The 17,050-nt window shown below is 51.9% G+C and overlaps 1 protein-coding gene across 4 annotated transcripts in view; it reads left to right on the forward strand.

Moving 5' to 3' along the window:
- Nucleotides 1–6,419: 6,419 nt before the first annotated feature.
- The window catches only part of CTBP2 (C-terminal binding protein 2), a 158,929-nt gene continuing 148,298 nt past the window's right edge, over nucleotides 6,420–17,050 (forward strand). The window contains exons 1-3 of one of the 4 annotated variants that reach the window (XM_087862582.1): nucleotides 6,421–6,780; nucleotides 7,095–7,299; nucleotides 15,703–15,875. The gene's annotated coding sequence lies outside the window, so the exon portion shown is untranslated. Of the gene's footprint in view, nucleotides 6,781–7,018; nucleotides 7,300–15,702; nucleotides 15,876–17,050 lie in introns of those variants that run through there. The other 3 variants (XM_087862585.1, XM_087862580.1, XM_087862581.1) reach the window with 3 other exon arrangements.

Here is a 17,050-nt window from a genome sequence, read left to right on the forward strand (position 1 = left end):
GACTGCCTTCTGGTTTTGGCTCAGGTCACAATCTCAGGGTTGTGATCTCAGGGTCATGAGATAGAGCCCTGTGTTGGGCTCCGCGCTGTGAACAGAGTGGCTTGGGTTTCTCTCTCCCTCTCCCTCTGCTCCTCTCTGACACTTGCCCCCCCCACCGTGCTCTCTCTCTCAAGTAAATAAATAAATCTTAAAACATAATAATAAAATGAAGATATAAAATCTTTAAAGATAACCTCAAATCCTACCCCTCTAATACTAATATGTCCAGTTAAAATCACTTGATTCTCTTGTCAGTTTGCATATGACTTTTGCAAAGCTCAGATGTCTTGAAATACATTCACCGAGTCATTTGTCCATCCGTCCATCCATCCATCCATGAAATACTTAACTAAGCACCTCCCATGGTCCAGGCCCTACACAACACATCGAACCATCACGTAAGTTCATGGTTATGAAATGTGATAATGGTCATTCCACTCCTAAAAAAAAAGTCCTTTGCCCTAAACCAGGGATGTCAATATGGTTGGGGGGGTTGTAGTATTTATTAATAATTTCCCAACTTCCAAAAAAGTACTTTAGGGGGTTATAGTAAAAACAGGTATACAACCCTCCGGTTAATAATCAGCAAGTCAAAATAAAAATCAGAAACTCCTTCCGTTTCTCAGTCCCATTTTCTCAAGTGCAGGAAGCACTTCCTGTGTCATCTGTGTATCATCACCAAGCAAGATTTTATTCAGCTTTATTGCCCATAATTATCAGAACAATTGTTTTGCAGATATAAAATTATATGAAGATATTTAAGATGCCTCTTCAAACAACACCCCTCTCCCACAGCAAGTTCAGAATCCTTTTTCACGGAGGAAGGGAGATAGTTCCTGGAACATGACAATGGGCGGCTTGGCGCCCTTGAGCATTACATTTTGACTTCGAGCTTCCTATGAACCAAGGCAGCAAGGAATCCACACTGTTTCAATCATCTGTTCAAAGCAAACCATTAGGGGCGCCTGGGTGGCTCTGTCGGTGAAGCGTCTGCCTTCGGCTCAGGTCATGATCTCAGGGTCCTGGGATGGAGTCCCAAGTCAGGCTCCCTGCTCAGGGGGAGTCTGCTTCTCCCCCTCCCTCTGGCCCTCCCCACAGCTCGTGCTCGCTCGCTCTCTCTCCCTCAAATAAATAAAATCTTAAAAAAAAAAAAAGCAAACCATTAGTTCTTCAAGAGAGATGAACTTTAGTTTCTTTCGAAGGAGTGCAGAGCAGAGATCCAGAAACTCCCATGGGTTAAGGGAGAATCTGAACCAGCTCTTGCTGCCTCCCCCAGACTCCTTGTCTGTGTGTGTGTGTGTGTGTGTGTGTGTGTGTGTGTGTGTGTGTGTGTGTTGGGGGGGGTGTGGCCGAAGGAAGTGACCGGACTGATGGCCTGTGGTAGGATGGAACCCATGGCTTCTTGGAGGACGCAGAAAGCACCAGAAAGTGAAGAAGTCCTGTGTATCCACGGGGGAAGGTGGCCTGTGGGAGGGGTTGGAGAGTATGCTGTGGAGGGTATTGGCAGCTTCTCAGAGGAGCAGCTGTGCCAGGCCTACATCAGGAGGGGAATGGTTATGGCCCCAGGAATAATGCTCCTGCCCTGTCTGTGCTGAGAGCTATACCACTTATACCAGCCCCCACACTGCACTCCTGGGGCTCCCCTGGGCCAGATCCCTCATCTAGAGAGCTAGGACCCCTCCCCCAGAGCCTTAGGGTTGGAAAACACCCCCTATCTGAATCCCAGATTCAAGTACCCAGAAAGGAGGAGAGACTTCCGGAACCGGGGAGAAATCACGTTGTTAAGGAGTTTGAACCTTGTGCATCAAAAGAGACCCATGAACCCAAAGAGCTGGTTAACCCAGAAGAAACAGAATCAAACCAGAAGACACGAAGTGACCTTCCATTGGCAACATCAAGTGGGAATGGAGGGCCCTAGGCAGATGAGTTGAGTTCCCCAGAATAAAGAAAAAGCTTCTTCTCTACACCTGCTTCCGGAAGTGTGTACATTTCAAACTCCTCCCACTTTGGAAGCTTGGTTAATGGAATCACCTGAACAAATGAAGCATTCCCAGTGATGGGGTTTTTCTCTTTAACTCAGATCACCAGGAAAAAGTGATTCCCGCTCTTCTGCAAGGAAAAAAATAAAGTGTTAGATGTAACCTTTTGATCTCCTTATATTAATTCTTCTTCCTCAATATGACAGTACTATGTGGAAGCCTTATTCTCAGTAACCAAATTTTATTTTCTACTTTCTAGAAAGTAGTTTTTTGTTGTTGTTCTGAAACTGATTCTCAGGGGCCTTAAAATTCACCCATCTTTGTCTTTTTATTTTGTAACCCGTGTCTGACAGCGCAGTTAATTCTTGGGCTTTCCTTTTTTTGTTTTTTTTTTATCTTTTTTAAAGATTAGATTGCAGTCACATTAGTAAACAAAACAAACAAAACCTCTCAAATAAGATGTTAAAGGTATGTCTCAAAAGTAACGGGGACACCCGGGTGGCTCAGTGGGTTAAGCGTCTACCTTCGGCTCAAGTCATGATGCCAGGGTCCTGGGATCAAGTCCCATATCGGGCCCCTTGGTCAGTGGGGAGTCTGCTTCTCCCTCTGCCTGAGCTGCCTGCCTCTCCCTCTGCTTGTGCTCTCTCTCTGTCTCTGACAAATAAGTAAAATAACTTAAAAAACAAAAACGAAAGTAACGAACTGCGTTTTCTGAGTCTGCTGATGAATGTGTACGTAAATAGAAGCCCTTCTTGAAATAGGGGAGAAGAGTGGTCAAAATAGGGCAGGCAGGGGTCCAAGCCTACGTCCTCGCTCCCCAGCAGTGTGACCTTGGGGAAGTCAGTAAGTCTTTGAAGCTGTTTCCTTCATCTGTAAAATGGGAATAATACTAGTGTCTCTCTTAGGGGTCGGCTATGAGGATTAAAGATGCATGTCAGTGGTTTAGCCCAGTGCCAGGCCCCCTAGTAAGCCATGAAGAAACATTTGTTCTACTATTGTTTTTATGGCTTTTCTTTTTTGTGTCTGTCAAAATCCCTGTCAGAACAGCAGAAGTTGAACTTGGAGATTAAACAGGGTGAGATGGGAAGAGATCATGGAAAGTACTGAAAAATCAATGTTTCAGGATGATATTCTATAATGATCACATAGAGAGAGAAAAATTGTAAAAGGCATTTATTCTGTAAGTTAACTAAAATGTACTTTAAAATATTTTCTCTTTTTCTTAATTTTTCTTATTGAAAAATACCTTTATATCTAGTAATAAAAATAAAGCAAGAGGTTTGTAAGATAAAAGCTAGTTTCCAACATTTAAAAAATATTGCGGTATAATGTACATAACATAAAATTTATCATTTTGTCCTTTTTTAAGTGTATAGTTTGGGGCATTACGCACATTCACAATGTTTCACAACCCACTGCCATCATCCGTTTCCAGAACTTTTTCAGCACTCCAAACAGAAACTCTGTGCCCATTATACAATAACTTCCCTTTCTCCCTCCCCCAGCGCCTGGTGATCTCTATTCTCCTGTCTCCGTGATTTGCCTATTCCAGATAGCTCATTTAAGTGACATAATGTAATATTTGTCCTTTTGTATCTGGCTTATTTCCCTTAGAATAATGTCCTCGAGGTTCATGCCCATGACAGGACGTGTCAGAACTTCATTCCTTTTGAAGGCTGAATAATATTCCATTTCACATATATAATCATATTTTGTTTATCCATTCATTCTTTTATGGACATTTGGGTTATTACCACCTTTTGGCTATTGTGAATTGTTCTGTGAACACTGGTGTTCAATTTTTTTTTTTTTTGAGAATTGCTTTTCATTCTTTTGGGTAAACACCTGAAATTGGAACCACTGGATCATATAGTAAATCTACATTACTTTTTGAGAAATTACCACACTGTTTTCCACAGTGGGTGCACCGATTTACATTCCTACCAGCAGTGCCTATGTTTGCTCATTTCTCCACATCTTTACTGACACTTGTTATTAGGGTTTGTAATAGCCATCCCTATGGACATCGGGTGGTATATACTGTGGTTTTGATTAACATTTCCCCAGTGATTGGTGATGCTGAGTATCTTCTCGTGTGCTCATTGGTTGTTTGTATATCTTCAAGTAATGTCTATTCAAGGGTTGCCTGGGTGGCTCAGTGGGTTAAGCGTCCGCCTTCAGCTTAGGTCATGATCCCAGGGTCCTGGGATTGAGCCCCCCATCCAGGCTCCTTGCTCAGGGGGGAGCCAGCTGCTCCCCCCGCATGTGCGCTCTCTCTCTGACACCTAAAAAAAGAAATGTCTGTTCAAGTCTTTGCCTATTTTGGAATTGGGCTGGATTTTTGGTTCATGTTTTTGGAACATTGGAAAACAATTGGGAGTTTGAAATGATTCACATGCGGGGGGTAAATGGGTTTAATATTTTAAAATACAGGGTGTCAAATTGAAGTGAAAAATAATTTTTGGCTCTGAGGATGCCTTCTTTTTAAACACTCTCCAAATAAGAAGAGTGAGGTCCAATTCCTAAATTAATCTCATTCCTGTTAGACAAGAAAACGAACAAGTGATGGGAAAAACCAGCTGAGTTTTTGTGGTTTCTGGGTGAGAAGAGAGGGCCACTCACAACCAATGATCATCTGTGAAAGAAGGAAGCAGAAAATCTTTAGTTACGGTCATTTATAGTGTATGCCTAAGAAACAAAATCACCTGCTAGAGGCCTGGGGGTGGGCGGGTCGATCGCCCAGAACGATCCTAGGCCCCATGACCTTCAGGCAACACCGCTGAGGGGAGGAGGGCCCTGACGATGTTTGTGACGATTTGGGGTCGCCAGAAGTTGGAGACAACTGGGAGGGCACGTCTGGGAGTTTTTCCGGCTAAAGCACAGACCCAAGAGCCAGGTAGCCGGGCTGGCCGGGCCTATTCAGGCCGAGGGACGAACGCGACGGACATCTTAGTTACTGAGCCAGCGGGTGTGAAATGCCGGGGCCCCCGCGCGGCCATCACTGTGCGAGGTCTTCCATCGAGTTTTAAGGGAGAGGATGAAACAACCATCAGGAGTCCAGCCCCTCGCCCCTTGGCCGGCCGCGCTTGCCACATCTGGGGGCACTTGAGCAGACCAGCAGCGAGCACCTCTCCCCTGCCGCGGCCGGAGCAGGAGTTTTAAAAATGTTAACAGACGGACAGGCCTAGAGCAGCTCTCTTCGGGTTGCAGGCAGGGCTCCGCGGCCCTTCCTCTGGCCTCCAGGCCCTACCTGAGGTTTCCTCCGCTCGCTGGGGTGGGGTGCCCTGCCGGGACGCCCGAGACCAAACCGAGCGTCTGGGCTCCCAGAATGGCCATGCCTGCGGCCTGCAAAGGCCCGACCGCACACCCCTCCTCATGCCTTTCCTGCTCGGCATCTCAATCCAGTTCGGAACATCTCAATATAGTTTTAAAACATCGACACTGGGGGCTCGGTTCAGCCTCCGCGGGGGCTCTTGGCCCGCGCGCGGCGACCTCAGGGAAGTGAGAGGAGTTCGAGGGGCTCTGGGGCGCCGGGGGAGGAGCCTTCCCAATCCTCAGCTCCCTTCGCAAACCGGGCTCCAACGCCGCAGGTCACGGGCATTGAATTTAATCTAGGTGCGGCCGGCGCGCGGCCTGATCTCCAGCTTCGGTGTCCAGACTCTAACCTCGCGGCGTCGGGGAGCCGCGCAAGCCCAGGACCCCTACTCTCGGGCCCTCCAGGCCGCCGCTTGTCTCCGTCCCGCGAGGCCGGGAGCTTCCACCCAAAGCTAGGCTTTAAAAATAGCCCCGGCGAGATCCAGGCAACAGGAAGGAACATTTTTTTTTTTAATGTGTAAAAAATGTTTTGCTTCTTGTAGGGAACACAACCGCTGCAAGTTCCAGCACACAGGGCCCCTCCCGCGCACCCACAGCCATCGCCGCCTCTCCAGCAAGGCGCGGGCACCGTCTCCCGGATCCGGATTTGGGGAGCGCAAGTGCCCCCTGTGGCCGGCCCGCGCCTGACCCCGCGGGCCTGAGAAGGCAGAAGCAGCCGGCGCGGGGCCCAGGAGGAAGTTGGGAGCCGCGGGGCCGGGAAGGGGGCAGGTCTGCGCCGCGGGCCAGGCGGGGGCCCGATGGGGCCAGGGCCACCCCGGGGCGCTGCGCCCAGGCCGGCCTGGGCTCGCGTCCCCCCACGTGGCCGGCCGCCCGGGGCCCCACGTGGAAGGGGCGGAGGAGGAAGGGGAGCGAAGGGAGGGCCGGACTCCCGGCTGTGGTAGCGGGACCCCCGCCCCCGTCGCGGAGGCCCCAGTGCTTCGCGAGGGCCTCCCGGGCGGGGCCGGGCTGGGGAGTGCCCGCCGCGCCCGGCCCCCTCGCCCGCCAGCCGCGCCTGTGTGCACTTTCGCGGAGCCACTAATCCCCCGAGAGAGCCGATTTGTAGTGAGGAGTATCTGTAGGGGGCGAGGCCGGCCCATGTGGGGTTGTGTCATTGGTTTGCAAAGAGAGACCCCGCCTTTACCCAAAAAAAAAAAAAAAAAAAAAAAAAAAAAAGGAGCGAGGAGTGAGCGAGCGGCGACCCTCACCTCGCCTCCCGCCTCGCTCCTGCGCAGCCGGCGGGCACCGGGCGACGCGGCCGGCGCCGCTTCTTTCCCTTTCCCTTTCTCTCCGTTTTCCGCCTCCTTCCCCGGAGGAGAAAACAAATAAAGAAGAGCAAATAGCCGGGAGGCGCAAGGCATCCAGGACGCTCCCTCCCCCGATCCAAGTTGGAATTAGCATCCTCTTGGGGGTGAGCGCGGCGCGGGGCGAGCGCGGGCCGGGGACCCCCAGCGCAGCCCCCTCCCGGCGAGCGGGCGCGGGGCTGGGACTGGGGTGGGGAGGATCGGGAGCCGGGTGGGCGGAGGAAGGGGGTGGGGTGGGTGGGGAAGTAGGAAGAGGCTCGGCGGCGAGGGGAGGAGGAGGAAGGGAAGGGGAGGGGTAGGGTGGGGAGGGGAGGGGAGAGACTGGGAGGGGAGGGGAGGGAACGGCGGGAGGGGGAGGGGCGGGGAGCTGGAGAGATTAAGTTTTTGTGTGTGTGTCCCTGTGTGCGTGTGTCATTTTAAGGTGGCCCGGGAGCGGCCCAGAGAAGCCGGCGGCGGCCCGAGGAGCGAGGGACCGAGCCGGGAGCCATGCCGCGCTGAGGGGGGGCCGCACAGCCGCCGCCACCGCCACCGCCGCCGGGTGGGGTGGGAGGGGCGGGAGCCGCCGCCGCCGCCACCGCCTCCCGGGTGGGCGCCCTTCGCCGTGGACGCCGGCGGCCCGGGACGAGGTAAGAGGGGCCCCGGGGGAGGGCTGGGGCCGCTGCCGCCCCCGCCTCACCTGCGGCCGCGGGCGGGGGGCGCCGCGCCCGCGCCTCACTGCGCCACTCGCGGGGGGGGGGGGAGGAGGAGGGCGAAGGACACGGAGCCGGCATCCGAGGACATCTTTGGTCTGCGCCCCCGTGTCCCCGCTCGGCGCCCGGGGGTGGGAGCCGGCCTGGAGGTCCCTGCCTGCCGCCCCCCGCCGCCGATCGCGCCCGCCGGCTGCCGTTTCTGCCAGGATTTTTGTTGTTGTGATGAGAGTTGATGAATGCGAAGTAGGCGGTCACCTTCCTTCCCATCAGGATTGGCAAAAAAAAAAAAAAAAGAAAGAAAAAAGAAAAAAGAAATTCCGAGCGCGGCGGCGTCCGGAGGGCAGCGGCGGCGGTGGCGTCTCGGCGACGGTTTCCTAGGCGCCCCCGGCTCCTGCTCCCCGAGGCCGGTGGGTGCGCGCGCGGGGGCTGCCCGCGACCCAGGCCGAGCGCGCGGCGCGCCGCGGGGACAATACGGCCGGATCCCCCGGGACCGGGAGTCCGAGCGCGCGGGGCCTTAGGCTTGCGGGGCGGGGGGGAGAGCGGGGGTCCGCGGGGAAACCGGGGCGCGCGCGGCTCAGGGCCCCCAGGGGAGCGGCCCCTGCTGGCCGGGGATCCCGCGCGGCGCCCCGGGAGCGCAAGTGAAAGAAGGGAAAGGAGGCGAAGTGGAACCCTTTTGTTTTGCCGGCCCCGCATTGTTGGCTCCTCCGGGCAGCCGGGCCACATCTGCCGCCGCCGCCACCACTGCCGCGCCGGGCTTGGCCCGCCAAAGTCGCAGCGGGGCGGGGGCCCAGGGCTGGCCGGGCGGCGGGCGCGGGCGGGGGCCGAGCGGGCCGGGCATTTCCTCTGCCCGTCCGCGCTCCCGCGGGCACCACTTCCTCCTCGCCTGCCGCCGCCGCCGCGAACCCGGTCTGCCCGCCTCCCCTTCCCGGGCTGCACTTTTCGGGTGGGGCGAACCAAAAAGAAAAAGTTTCGCAGGAGGGGCTGGAGAGGGCGCGCCCCGGGCGGCGGGGACCCGGCGCGGCGCAGCGACAGCCGTGCCGCCACGGTCGCCTCTTCCTCCTCGTCCTCCGCGGCGCAGGACTGACCCGCGAGGCCGAGGGGAAGCGCCTTTCTTTCTCTCCCTCCCGCTCTGCCCAGCGCTCCGGGGCAAGTTGGGCAGAGGCGGGCGGGAGGCCCCGCGGCGTAGCTGCTTGCCCGCAGCCCACGCAGCGTCCTGGTGCTCGGAGGCCGCGGGCCCTGGAGCTCGGCGCGGTCACCGCCGGCCGCGGCGAGACACACACGCGCACACACACCCTCCGTGGCTCGCTGTCGGCCGCGGCGGATGGTCACGGACCCTGAGTGTGCGTGTGCGCGCGAGCGTGTGGGGTGGCCCCCCCTGCCGACCCCGAGTACTTTTTCCGGAGGCAGCCCCAAGCAGCAGTTGGCTCCAGGGGACCCCATGTTTAGTATTTTACAGGGGAAAGGAGGAATTTTTCGTAGAAATCCCCGCTCGCTCTGCGTCCTTGCGGTGGAGGCTGCTGGCAGTGGCCTACGTCGTCATGCCGGGCTCACTTGCCCTATCCAGGGTAAACAGATCTTTCTGGATTTTTTCCCACCTTTTTTCTTTAAAGATTGGAGATCAGGTTAAGTTCTTAGAGAGTCAGATGTGAGTGGCTTGAAGGGTAGACAAGAGAATTGTATTCTATAAATATGCATTGGGAATTTAGAATGCTAAGTGCCTTATTTGCAATTCTGCTGGATATTCTAGAGACTGGTATATTTTTATCTGACATGGATAATTTGGAGGGGACGTATGTTTTGGTTAGTTTACAAAGTGACTCTGCCTCCCGACTTTGGCGAAATATATTAAACTCTCCTACTACTCTTTCAAAGAAGATTCTCTACTAGGTGCTTGGGTTCAAAGACAGTTTCAAAATTACCTCGTGTTCAGTACCTTACTTAGACTGCCGTTCTGCCTCTAGGGCTCTCACAGTAGAACTAGTTCGTTTTCACGTACTTCGGAGAATTCCAGTGTTTTGAAAAAAATTTTAAATAAATCCTTTACATTTTGAAGTAATGGTACTTTAAAGGATCTTGTTTTTATAATCATTTGGTTTCAAAGAGTACTTCTTAAAGCAATTATAAAATGATATTCAAAATGCTAATTAAGCACTTTAAGTCAGAGCAGCTTTAATATTGAAACAATTTTTCTTTCTTTCTTTCTTTCTTTCTTTCTTTCTTTCTTTCTTTCTTTCTTTCTTTCTTTCTCTTTTTTTTTAAGTAACAGGGACTATATCCTAGAGTTGAAACACTAAAAATCCTTTTGTCTGCCATCAGATCTCTGAACTGCTGTGACACTCTCCTGTAAAAAAACCCCTGGTGCCCTTTTTATTGCCCCCAAAAGAAAAGTTAATGAGATGGTAGGTTTCAAGCAAAAAGCAGGCCCTCCTTCTTGCAAAATATGCTTACAGTTGCCATTGAAGTTGTATGTTAGCCGTGAATGCACTTGTCTTTAATGAAGCCAGTTTAATCGTTCACACTTGATCAAGTATAACAGGACCAAACAAAGGAAATAAGCCAGCATATTTCTGTAGAGCGTTGAGGGGTTTAGTGTAAGTGTTGTTGTCGGGTCACCCCCTCCCCCCACTCTGCCCCCAGTACAAGGGAGTGAGGGTTGAAGGCAAAAGGAATTTATGGCACTGATTGGTTTTTCTGTGCCCCAGGGGTAGGGGACCCCAGTTTGTCCCTGTAGAAAGCAGTGATCAGAGGGAATTTTAAAATCTTGGCTTTAGAGCTTGTTTTGAACCCGACAAGGTGCTTTTTGGTTTAATCCTTCTTCCTGTTTGGGAAGATAAGGCTTGGGGGTGGCCATGTTGTCTCCCCCCTTTCTAATTGTACCTTAATAAGGCTGAGTGGAGGGTGGTATGGCTCTGCAGTTTGAGCTCCAAGCCCTGTGTTATTTATGACTTCACTTGGGATCTTTTGAAACTGGCCCTTGAGAGGGTGTTCTCCTGGGGGAGGGGCAGGGTGAATTACCTTTTCTTAACTGTGAGTTTTCTAAAAAAACGTCTTTGTCCCTAAAATGTATTTCTTTGCTAGGCACAAGTTGCAACTTCTTCTGGGACTTAGTCATCAACTCAAAGAAGAAATATTTGCAGTGTGTCTTCTTAAGGTTAAGAAAGTAAAAAAAGTTTGGCTACTTAAAAACAAACACTACTAGCATTGTAAAAATACACCAGTGACATACTTCGTGAGATATTTTGGCCTTTTAAGACTCAGGGCACACCTGTTCCTGTCCCTGCGGGGTTGGGTTTGCTTTCCTTGGCATTGTGAAGCTGGTCATGTCCACAAGACGAAACAGGAAAACTTGCTATCTGTATAATCATTAACTAGCCAATCAGTTATCCTTTCAGGGAATAATCGATAACTTTACTCTTGACTTTTAAAACCCCCAAAGAAATCGTATCTGTAAGTCTGGAAAGTGTTTTAAAGAGAGAGGGGAAACACAGCCACGACAGCAAACCAACAAAACTACAAAATCAACGTGCAACCCTTGCAGTGTTCAGAGTAGCCGGCTACAAGGTCAGTAAATGATGAGTGTATAAAATCAGTACTGAACGAGCTGTGCCCAGGGGTTGAAAAGGATATTGTTGGGAACTGTTTAAATACTAAAGCAAAGGGAGCTCAGGATGGCTCACACCACTTGAAATCCTTGAGATTCGCGGATTAAAAACAAAAAGGGCCTGCATCTCAGGCACACCCCTTCTTTGAGATCTCGCACCAGATTGCCATTTACCAAAAGTCCTTTTCCTTCGTGAGTGAATCACTTTTGAATGCAAAGTTACACCCTCTGCATTTAACGCTTTCCCTAAATGGAACAAATTTTAAGTGGAATGGCCATCCCTGTTGTCATTTTTTTTTTACCACTGTCATTTCAATATAGAAGGGCTGTCATCATAATGTATGTGAGGACAGCCTGGGTCCCTCTGTGAATAATCTTTCTATCAGTGACAAGCAGCAGGCTGAGTGTCCCATGTCCCTGATACAGGCCACAGACACATATTCATAAAGTACATGGTCAGGAGAGGAAATTTATCTGTTGGGCAGGGTATGACTCAGGTGATATTTCCACTGGCTTGCTGATAGTTCCATCACAGAGGCTGGAACACAGTTTTCTGGTAATTAAAAAATGGGAGTGCAGTTTGCCTGACCCTTTGAAGAGAAGTACTTTAGCAGAAGTGACTTGGTATAGTGAATTGTCGGGGTGCCTTTTCCTCCAAGATCTCCCTGTGAATCGCTAGCTAAGGAATGCTTGTGTGGACTACTGAAAAACTTTTAGTAGGCACATGGAAATTCTGGAACGGATACACTCTAAGGCTGCATTGCCTGGGCAGCTATCAGTTTCCTCCCTTACAGCTGGTGAGCATGTCCTCGTTGACACTGCTGCAGTAAAGTTAGGGCACACGGGGAAGGAGGGGAAACGCAAGGCTTCTCCCCACGGATGAGCTTGAGAAGTTAATTTTTTCTTCAAGTCTGTGTTTGATGGAATATGTATCAAAGACGTATGAAAGGCTTTTTGGTTTTTTTTTTTAAGCCCTATCTCTGGATTTGGAAAATTATACTTAATCATTGCTAAAAACTTCAGAACCATTTTCAAGGTATTCAGTGTTTCTTTTGATCATGATTTAATGGATGGTACCCAAACGCCATCAATGGGACTCAAATGATACAAATTAATAATGGGGCCGAATCTGCAGTTTGCTTTTAGCTCTCATTATCGATGTTTAAAGCCTGAATTTATGGCTGCACTTGGGCATTCAGGACTTCCCCGGTGAAAAGAAGGACTTTGCACAATGTGCAAAAAAAAAGGGGGGGGATTCACAAATGAATACAGAATGTACAATAGGGAGAGAGCCAGGCCATTGTTTGTGTGGAATGTTGACAATGGGAGCCAAGGGGCAGTTTGGCCTTCATTCTTCCAACTGCTGGAGAACACAGAAACTTCAGGAGCTGCAGACGGGATGGGAACCAGAGGCGCATTCATCTGCCTTTGCCTGGCATGGCAATGGGGGCCACTGGTCTACTCCCTTTCCAGAGTTTTCTTAGAAGGTGGTCTCTTTTGGACTGCTAGGGACCTTTGTGTGCTCTTCTCAGTAATCTGCTTTTTTGCGTAAAGATTCTAAAAGCAGAGAGAAGGGTTCTTCAAAGAAAAGCGTAAAAAGCAGACTCCCCCCCGCCCTCCGCCCCTCCAAACGCAACTTTTAAGAAATCCTACTCAACCCTTACCAGAAATTGAGGCATTTTAAGTCGCAGGAAGCTGTGTGTTTATTTTTATTACTCCTCATGTTGAAGTAGTTTTTAATGTTTGTAGTGTTGGGGGAAAGTACAGCTAAAGTGAGTATTTGTTGGGTTTTTCGTGTTTGGCTGTATGGCTGCGGCCCTTCTTGAAAACACTCCTCTGTATGCATCTTTCTCCCCATCACAAAGCCCTCCTGCTTCCATGTGGGAGCTGAAGTTCGAGAGCAGAGCCAACTCTGTCGTTCAAGTGGCAGCCATCACTGTGTCCTTTCTCTTTCGCCCCTCTACCCTAAGCAGAATCGTTATAGACATTGACTCCCGTTGGGGGCTGATCCCGGTTTTGGGTTTATCGAGGTACACTTGGTTTAGAACTTGAGGGCCAGTTGACCTTTCCATCGGTATCAAGCCTATCCCTCCTTGAGTGAAGGTTTCGGAGATGATCTGATTTAACTGTTTCTGTAACTAAATTTAACAGATGGCTGCCAAAAGTTGGCTTAATGTTCACAAAAATTCTGGTAAAATGGTTGGGTTCTTATGCATGGGGCAAGTGATGCTTTTGATTTAATGGGGAATTGTGACTTCTGTCCTGGATAATAACAGAGCCTTCATTTTTCCCGGTGGTATTTAGAGGGTGTTAATCCCCAGTAGCTGTTGTTGTCTGAACTTGGTGGGCTGGTCTTTGGTGGTGGTTTTCTGGGAGTCCAAAAAAGTCGGGGGGTGGTGGTGGTGAAGGTTGGGGAGGGCCGTACTTTTCATCCATTTGGTTCTTAAAAATCTTTCCCACTTGTAAAATGCAAAAAAAAAAATTATATATATTATATGTTATATATATATATACACACACCTTTGTGTTGTTGCTTTAACTCCCTTCAAAAACAATCTATTGATCAGCAGGAAAGTGCTTTTTGCAGTAAAATAAGCCCTTAATTACAACTTGAAAGACATTGTTACTGGCTTGAAGATTGATTGGAAATGGTGGCAATATTTCTGTCTCTCATCCCAGCCTACGTAATGGCAGGGACTGGAAGGGCCTTTTTAAAAGATGTGTAACATAGGTGGTGAGCGGGTCTTTCTGCAGCGCAGGGGCTAGCCAAGGGGTTGTAAACTCAATGCTGCGCTCCAGCCAGGCCTGAAATCTGGCCTCCAGCAATCTGTCCAAGCCCAGGACAAACAAAAACTTCATTATGGAGTCAAGGAGTCCCAGGAAGTTTCTTTGGAAGGAACTGTAGACCAAGACCGCGGAGGTCAACTCCTCCGGCCTAATGGGATTTTTTTCCTTCCAGTATGGCAATTTAAAAAGCCTACATAATGTTGAGGCCTAGCAGAGAGCCAGTAGCTAGGTGTAAATGGCCAAATCAGCTTGGAGTGCTTGCCCCGTACCTGCCCCAGGTGTGCGGGAGGGGGCCAGAGGAACTGCAGGTGAAATTCTTTTGCTGTAGGGGGTGTGAGGCCGGGAAAGGGTTTGTGCGCCTTTCCTGCTGAATGAGCTCTGTCTGGGACTTTATTCTTTTGCTGATGGATGTCTTCAGTGCGGTAGGCCTGGAGGCACAAAGTCACAGTCTATCCTCTGCGTGTTCAGGCCCAGGTGGGCCTAGGGAGGGGGTGGGGGCACAGTGCCCACATGCTCTTTTGGATGGTGGAGAGCCTGCACTAAGTTGCAGCTCCCAGGCCGAGCCAGCAGTGAGCAGGGGGAGGGCTCTCGAGAGCTCTTGACATCCTGTCCCAGAATGGTTGAGGGGACTGGGAATATTCCGCCTGGAGGGGAACAGCCTCACTTGGTCACATGGGCTCGCTTTGCTGGGAGGGACAGAGTCCTGGTGACACCAGGGAAGCTTTGCTGGAGAGGCTGCCAGGCCAGATGGTTGCATGGGCTCCTAGCACTGGCTGAGCTTGGCTGACTGCTGCGTGCGGTGTGGATAGGTGGGACAAAGCTTTCCAAACACCGGAGACCACCAGGGCAGCCCTTACTTGGGGACACTTGCCTAATGAACTGGGTGGGGTTGGGGAGAAACACTGCATTTTCTTCCCAGAGGGGGTGACAAATATTTTTCAAGTTTTTCCCATCCCTTCTCCAGACGTTGAACTGTGGTCTGCAACGCGGGCGGACTGCGCCATCTGCCCTTCAGGGACTAGATGGAGCAGGAGGCCCAGCGTGGATGCCAAGTGGGAATGATATTTCTTCTACCCAGGAACACTCAAGAGATGTACCTTATTCCTTTTTCTCAGCGATTTCTGGTTATGGGCTAGAAGTCACTCCAGGAGGGCAATGAATAAAGAGTGTATTTTTCTGTACAGATATCAATATGCACATATAAGTGCCTACAAGTAAAATCTCAGAATGTTTTTGATCTTAAAACCATTTCGCAGTCATTAATCTTCACGAAGCTCCTGCGGGCTAGGTAAACAGAGCGATTGCTATTTTGCCCGACACAGAAATACTGAATCACCAAACCCCCAACTCCTAGAGAGGCTGGTGTTCGCCTCTGATTTCCGTAGCGCGCTGGGGGTGTGGGGGCCCCGGGAACCCCCACGTTCCGCCCAGACTGACCACAGGGCGACTTCCGGTCTCCTGCTTGACCTTCTGATGCGGGGAGGGCAAAGCTGGGCCTGGGAGAAGCCTGGCCGCCGCACCTGGCCGCGCTCTACCTGGAGGGGGCGGGGTCTGGCCGCGTTTCCCCGCGCGCGCCGGGACTGCCGGGGTGCTCCGCCCTGCTGGAAGATCCGGCCTGCGGGCGTCTGCCGTTCCGGGGTGTCGGGACCCCTGACCTCTGGGGCCCGCGGACCTGCCGGCTCACGCCCTCCCCCCGCCTCCGGGCCCGCGCACCTGGGGCTCTGCCCCCCGCACACCCGCGTACCTGGCGGCTCCGCCCCTCCCCCTCCGGGGCTCGCGTACCTGTGCCCCCCTCACCCCGCTCCCCCACTTGACACCGCCGGAAGCGCCCCTCCCCTGGCGCTGGCCCTTTCACTTGTAAATAGCTGCCGTTTCTCGCGGTGGGGAAGTCTTCTAGAGGTGATAGAAATGGCCCCTGCCCCCCTGTGCCCACTTCCTCCTTCCTCCCACAGGCCTTTGTGCGGGGTCCTACCCGGGCGGCGGGGGTCCGGCCAGACGCCGCCCACACCCGCAGGGACGTCCGCACCCCTCTTGGTCCCGGGGCGGGACGGGAGAGGAGCCACGAGACGACGCAGGACCCCGAGGTGGCTCCCGAACCTGCGCCCAAGGCCCGGAGCTGTACCAGGTACCTGGCTGGACTATGCCTGAGCCACCCCACCCCCCAGTGATCGCAGGCTCCAGCGACCCCCCCAGCCTGTGGTCGCCTGGTTCCTGTCTGCCTTCCCCCACCCCAAGGGAACAGGGAGGTCCGCTGATTCGCGATGGCGGCCGAGACGCAGAAACGGTGAATGGCCGCATCCTCACGACTGCCGCCTTGGCATCCCGTCCCCTGGGCGGTGTGGGGCCGCTGCGCTTCTTGCAACCTTCCAGTCTGGGTGTTGTACTCGTGCTAGCGGTAGCGCCGTCCTCGTTGCTGCCAGAAGCTGCGAGGGCTAGCCAGGCCTTCCCAGAATCTACATCCAGGACAAGTGACCTTACTCCGCTTGTCACACTGCGGCTCCTCTCTGACGCTGGCAGCCTGGACCAGTGAGTGTAGAGCCAGGATGGTCTGGGGCTTTAACACTTTGCATCCGTCCTCTACTTGCTGGAAGAATTTCTGTGTGTTTGATGCTTCCCATCCTGGCTGACTTAATTTGAAACTCAAGTCCACCCAGGCCTTTTAAGCAGTACTCTTAATTTTTGTTAAGGAAACAATACCATTTATTGAGCATTTACTTAGTATCTTTGTCACTCCCACACTTGGTGTATGTTGCATTTGATCTTCACAGTAAGGTGGGGTGATGTCAGGCACAGGAGGCACTTGGGTGACTTGCCCGTCACCTCCTGCCCCAAATGGCAGAGTTGGGATTCGAACCAGGCAGTTGGCAGTGGGGTTCCAGCAGGATTCCTTGGCAAAGGAGGAACTCCTCCTGCGTTGGGAACCTCTCCTGTCACCCTGAGAGCAGATTCTGGCATATTCTCCCCAGGATTCAAATGGGCTTCTCAGAAACAATCCTCTTTCTCAGGCCTGGGTTGACTTCTAGATCACATGGAGGCTATGAGATGTCTGGCTTGTTTTAATTTCCGTCTTTGATTAGTGATCTCTTGTTAGGATCTCACAATCTAATGCCAGGGAGGAATTTCTAGATAGTTTCCTGGACAAGGCCTGTTTTAAATTCCCTACACTTTTTGGGTTAATAAGCAGTCAGGAGCCCCTTGGATGCATGGGGAGAGTTCTGCCCCTCTGGATCGCAGACTTACTGTCCAGGCTGAGAGCAGACATCCCGAAGGACCTCAGTAGCCAGGCACAGTGCTGCTGCT

This window comes from Ursus americanus, chromosome 6 (genome assembly GCF_024610735.1).
Source record: "Ursus americanus isolate L20-20 chromosome 6, mUrsAme1.1.p, whole genome shotgun sequence".
In the NCBI taxonomy this organism is placed as follows: domain Eukaryota; kingdom Metazoa; phylum Chordata; class Mammalia; order Carnivora; family Ursidae; genus Ursus; species Ursus americanus.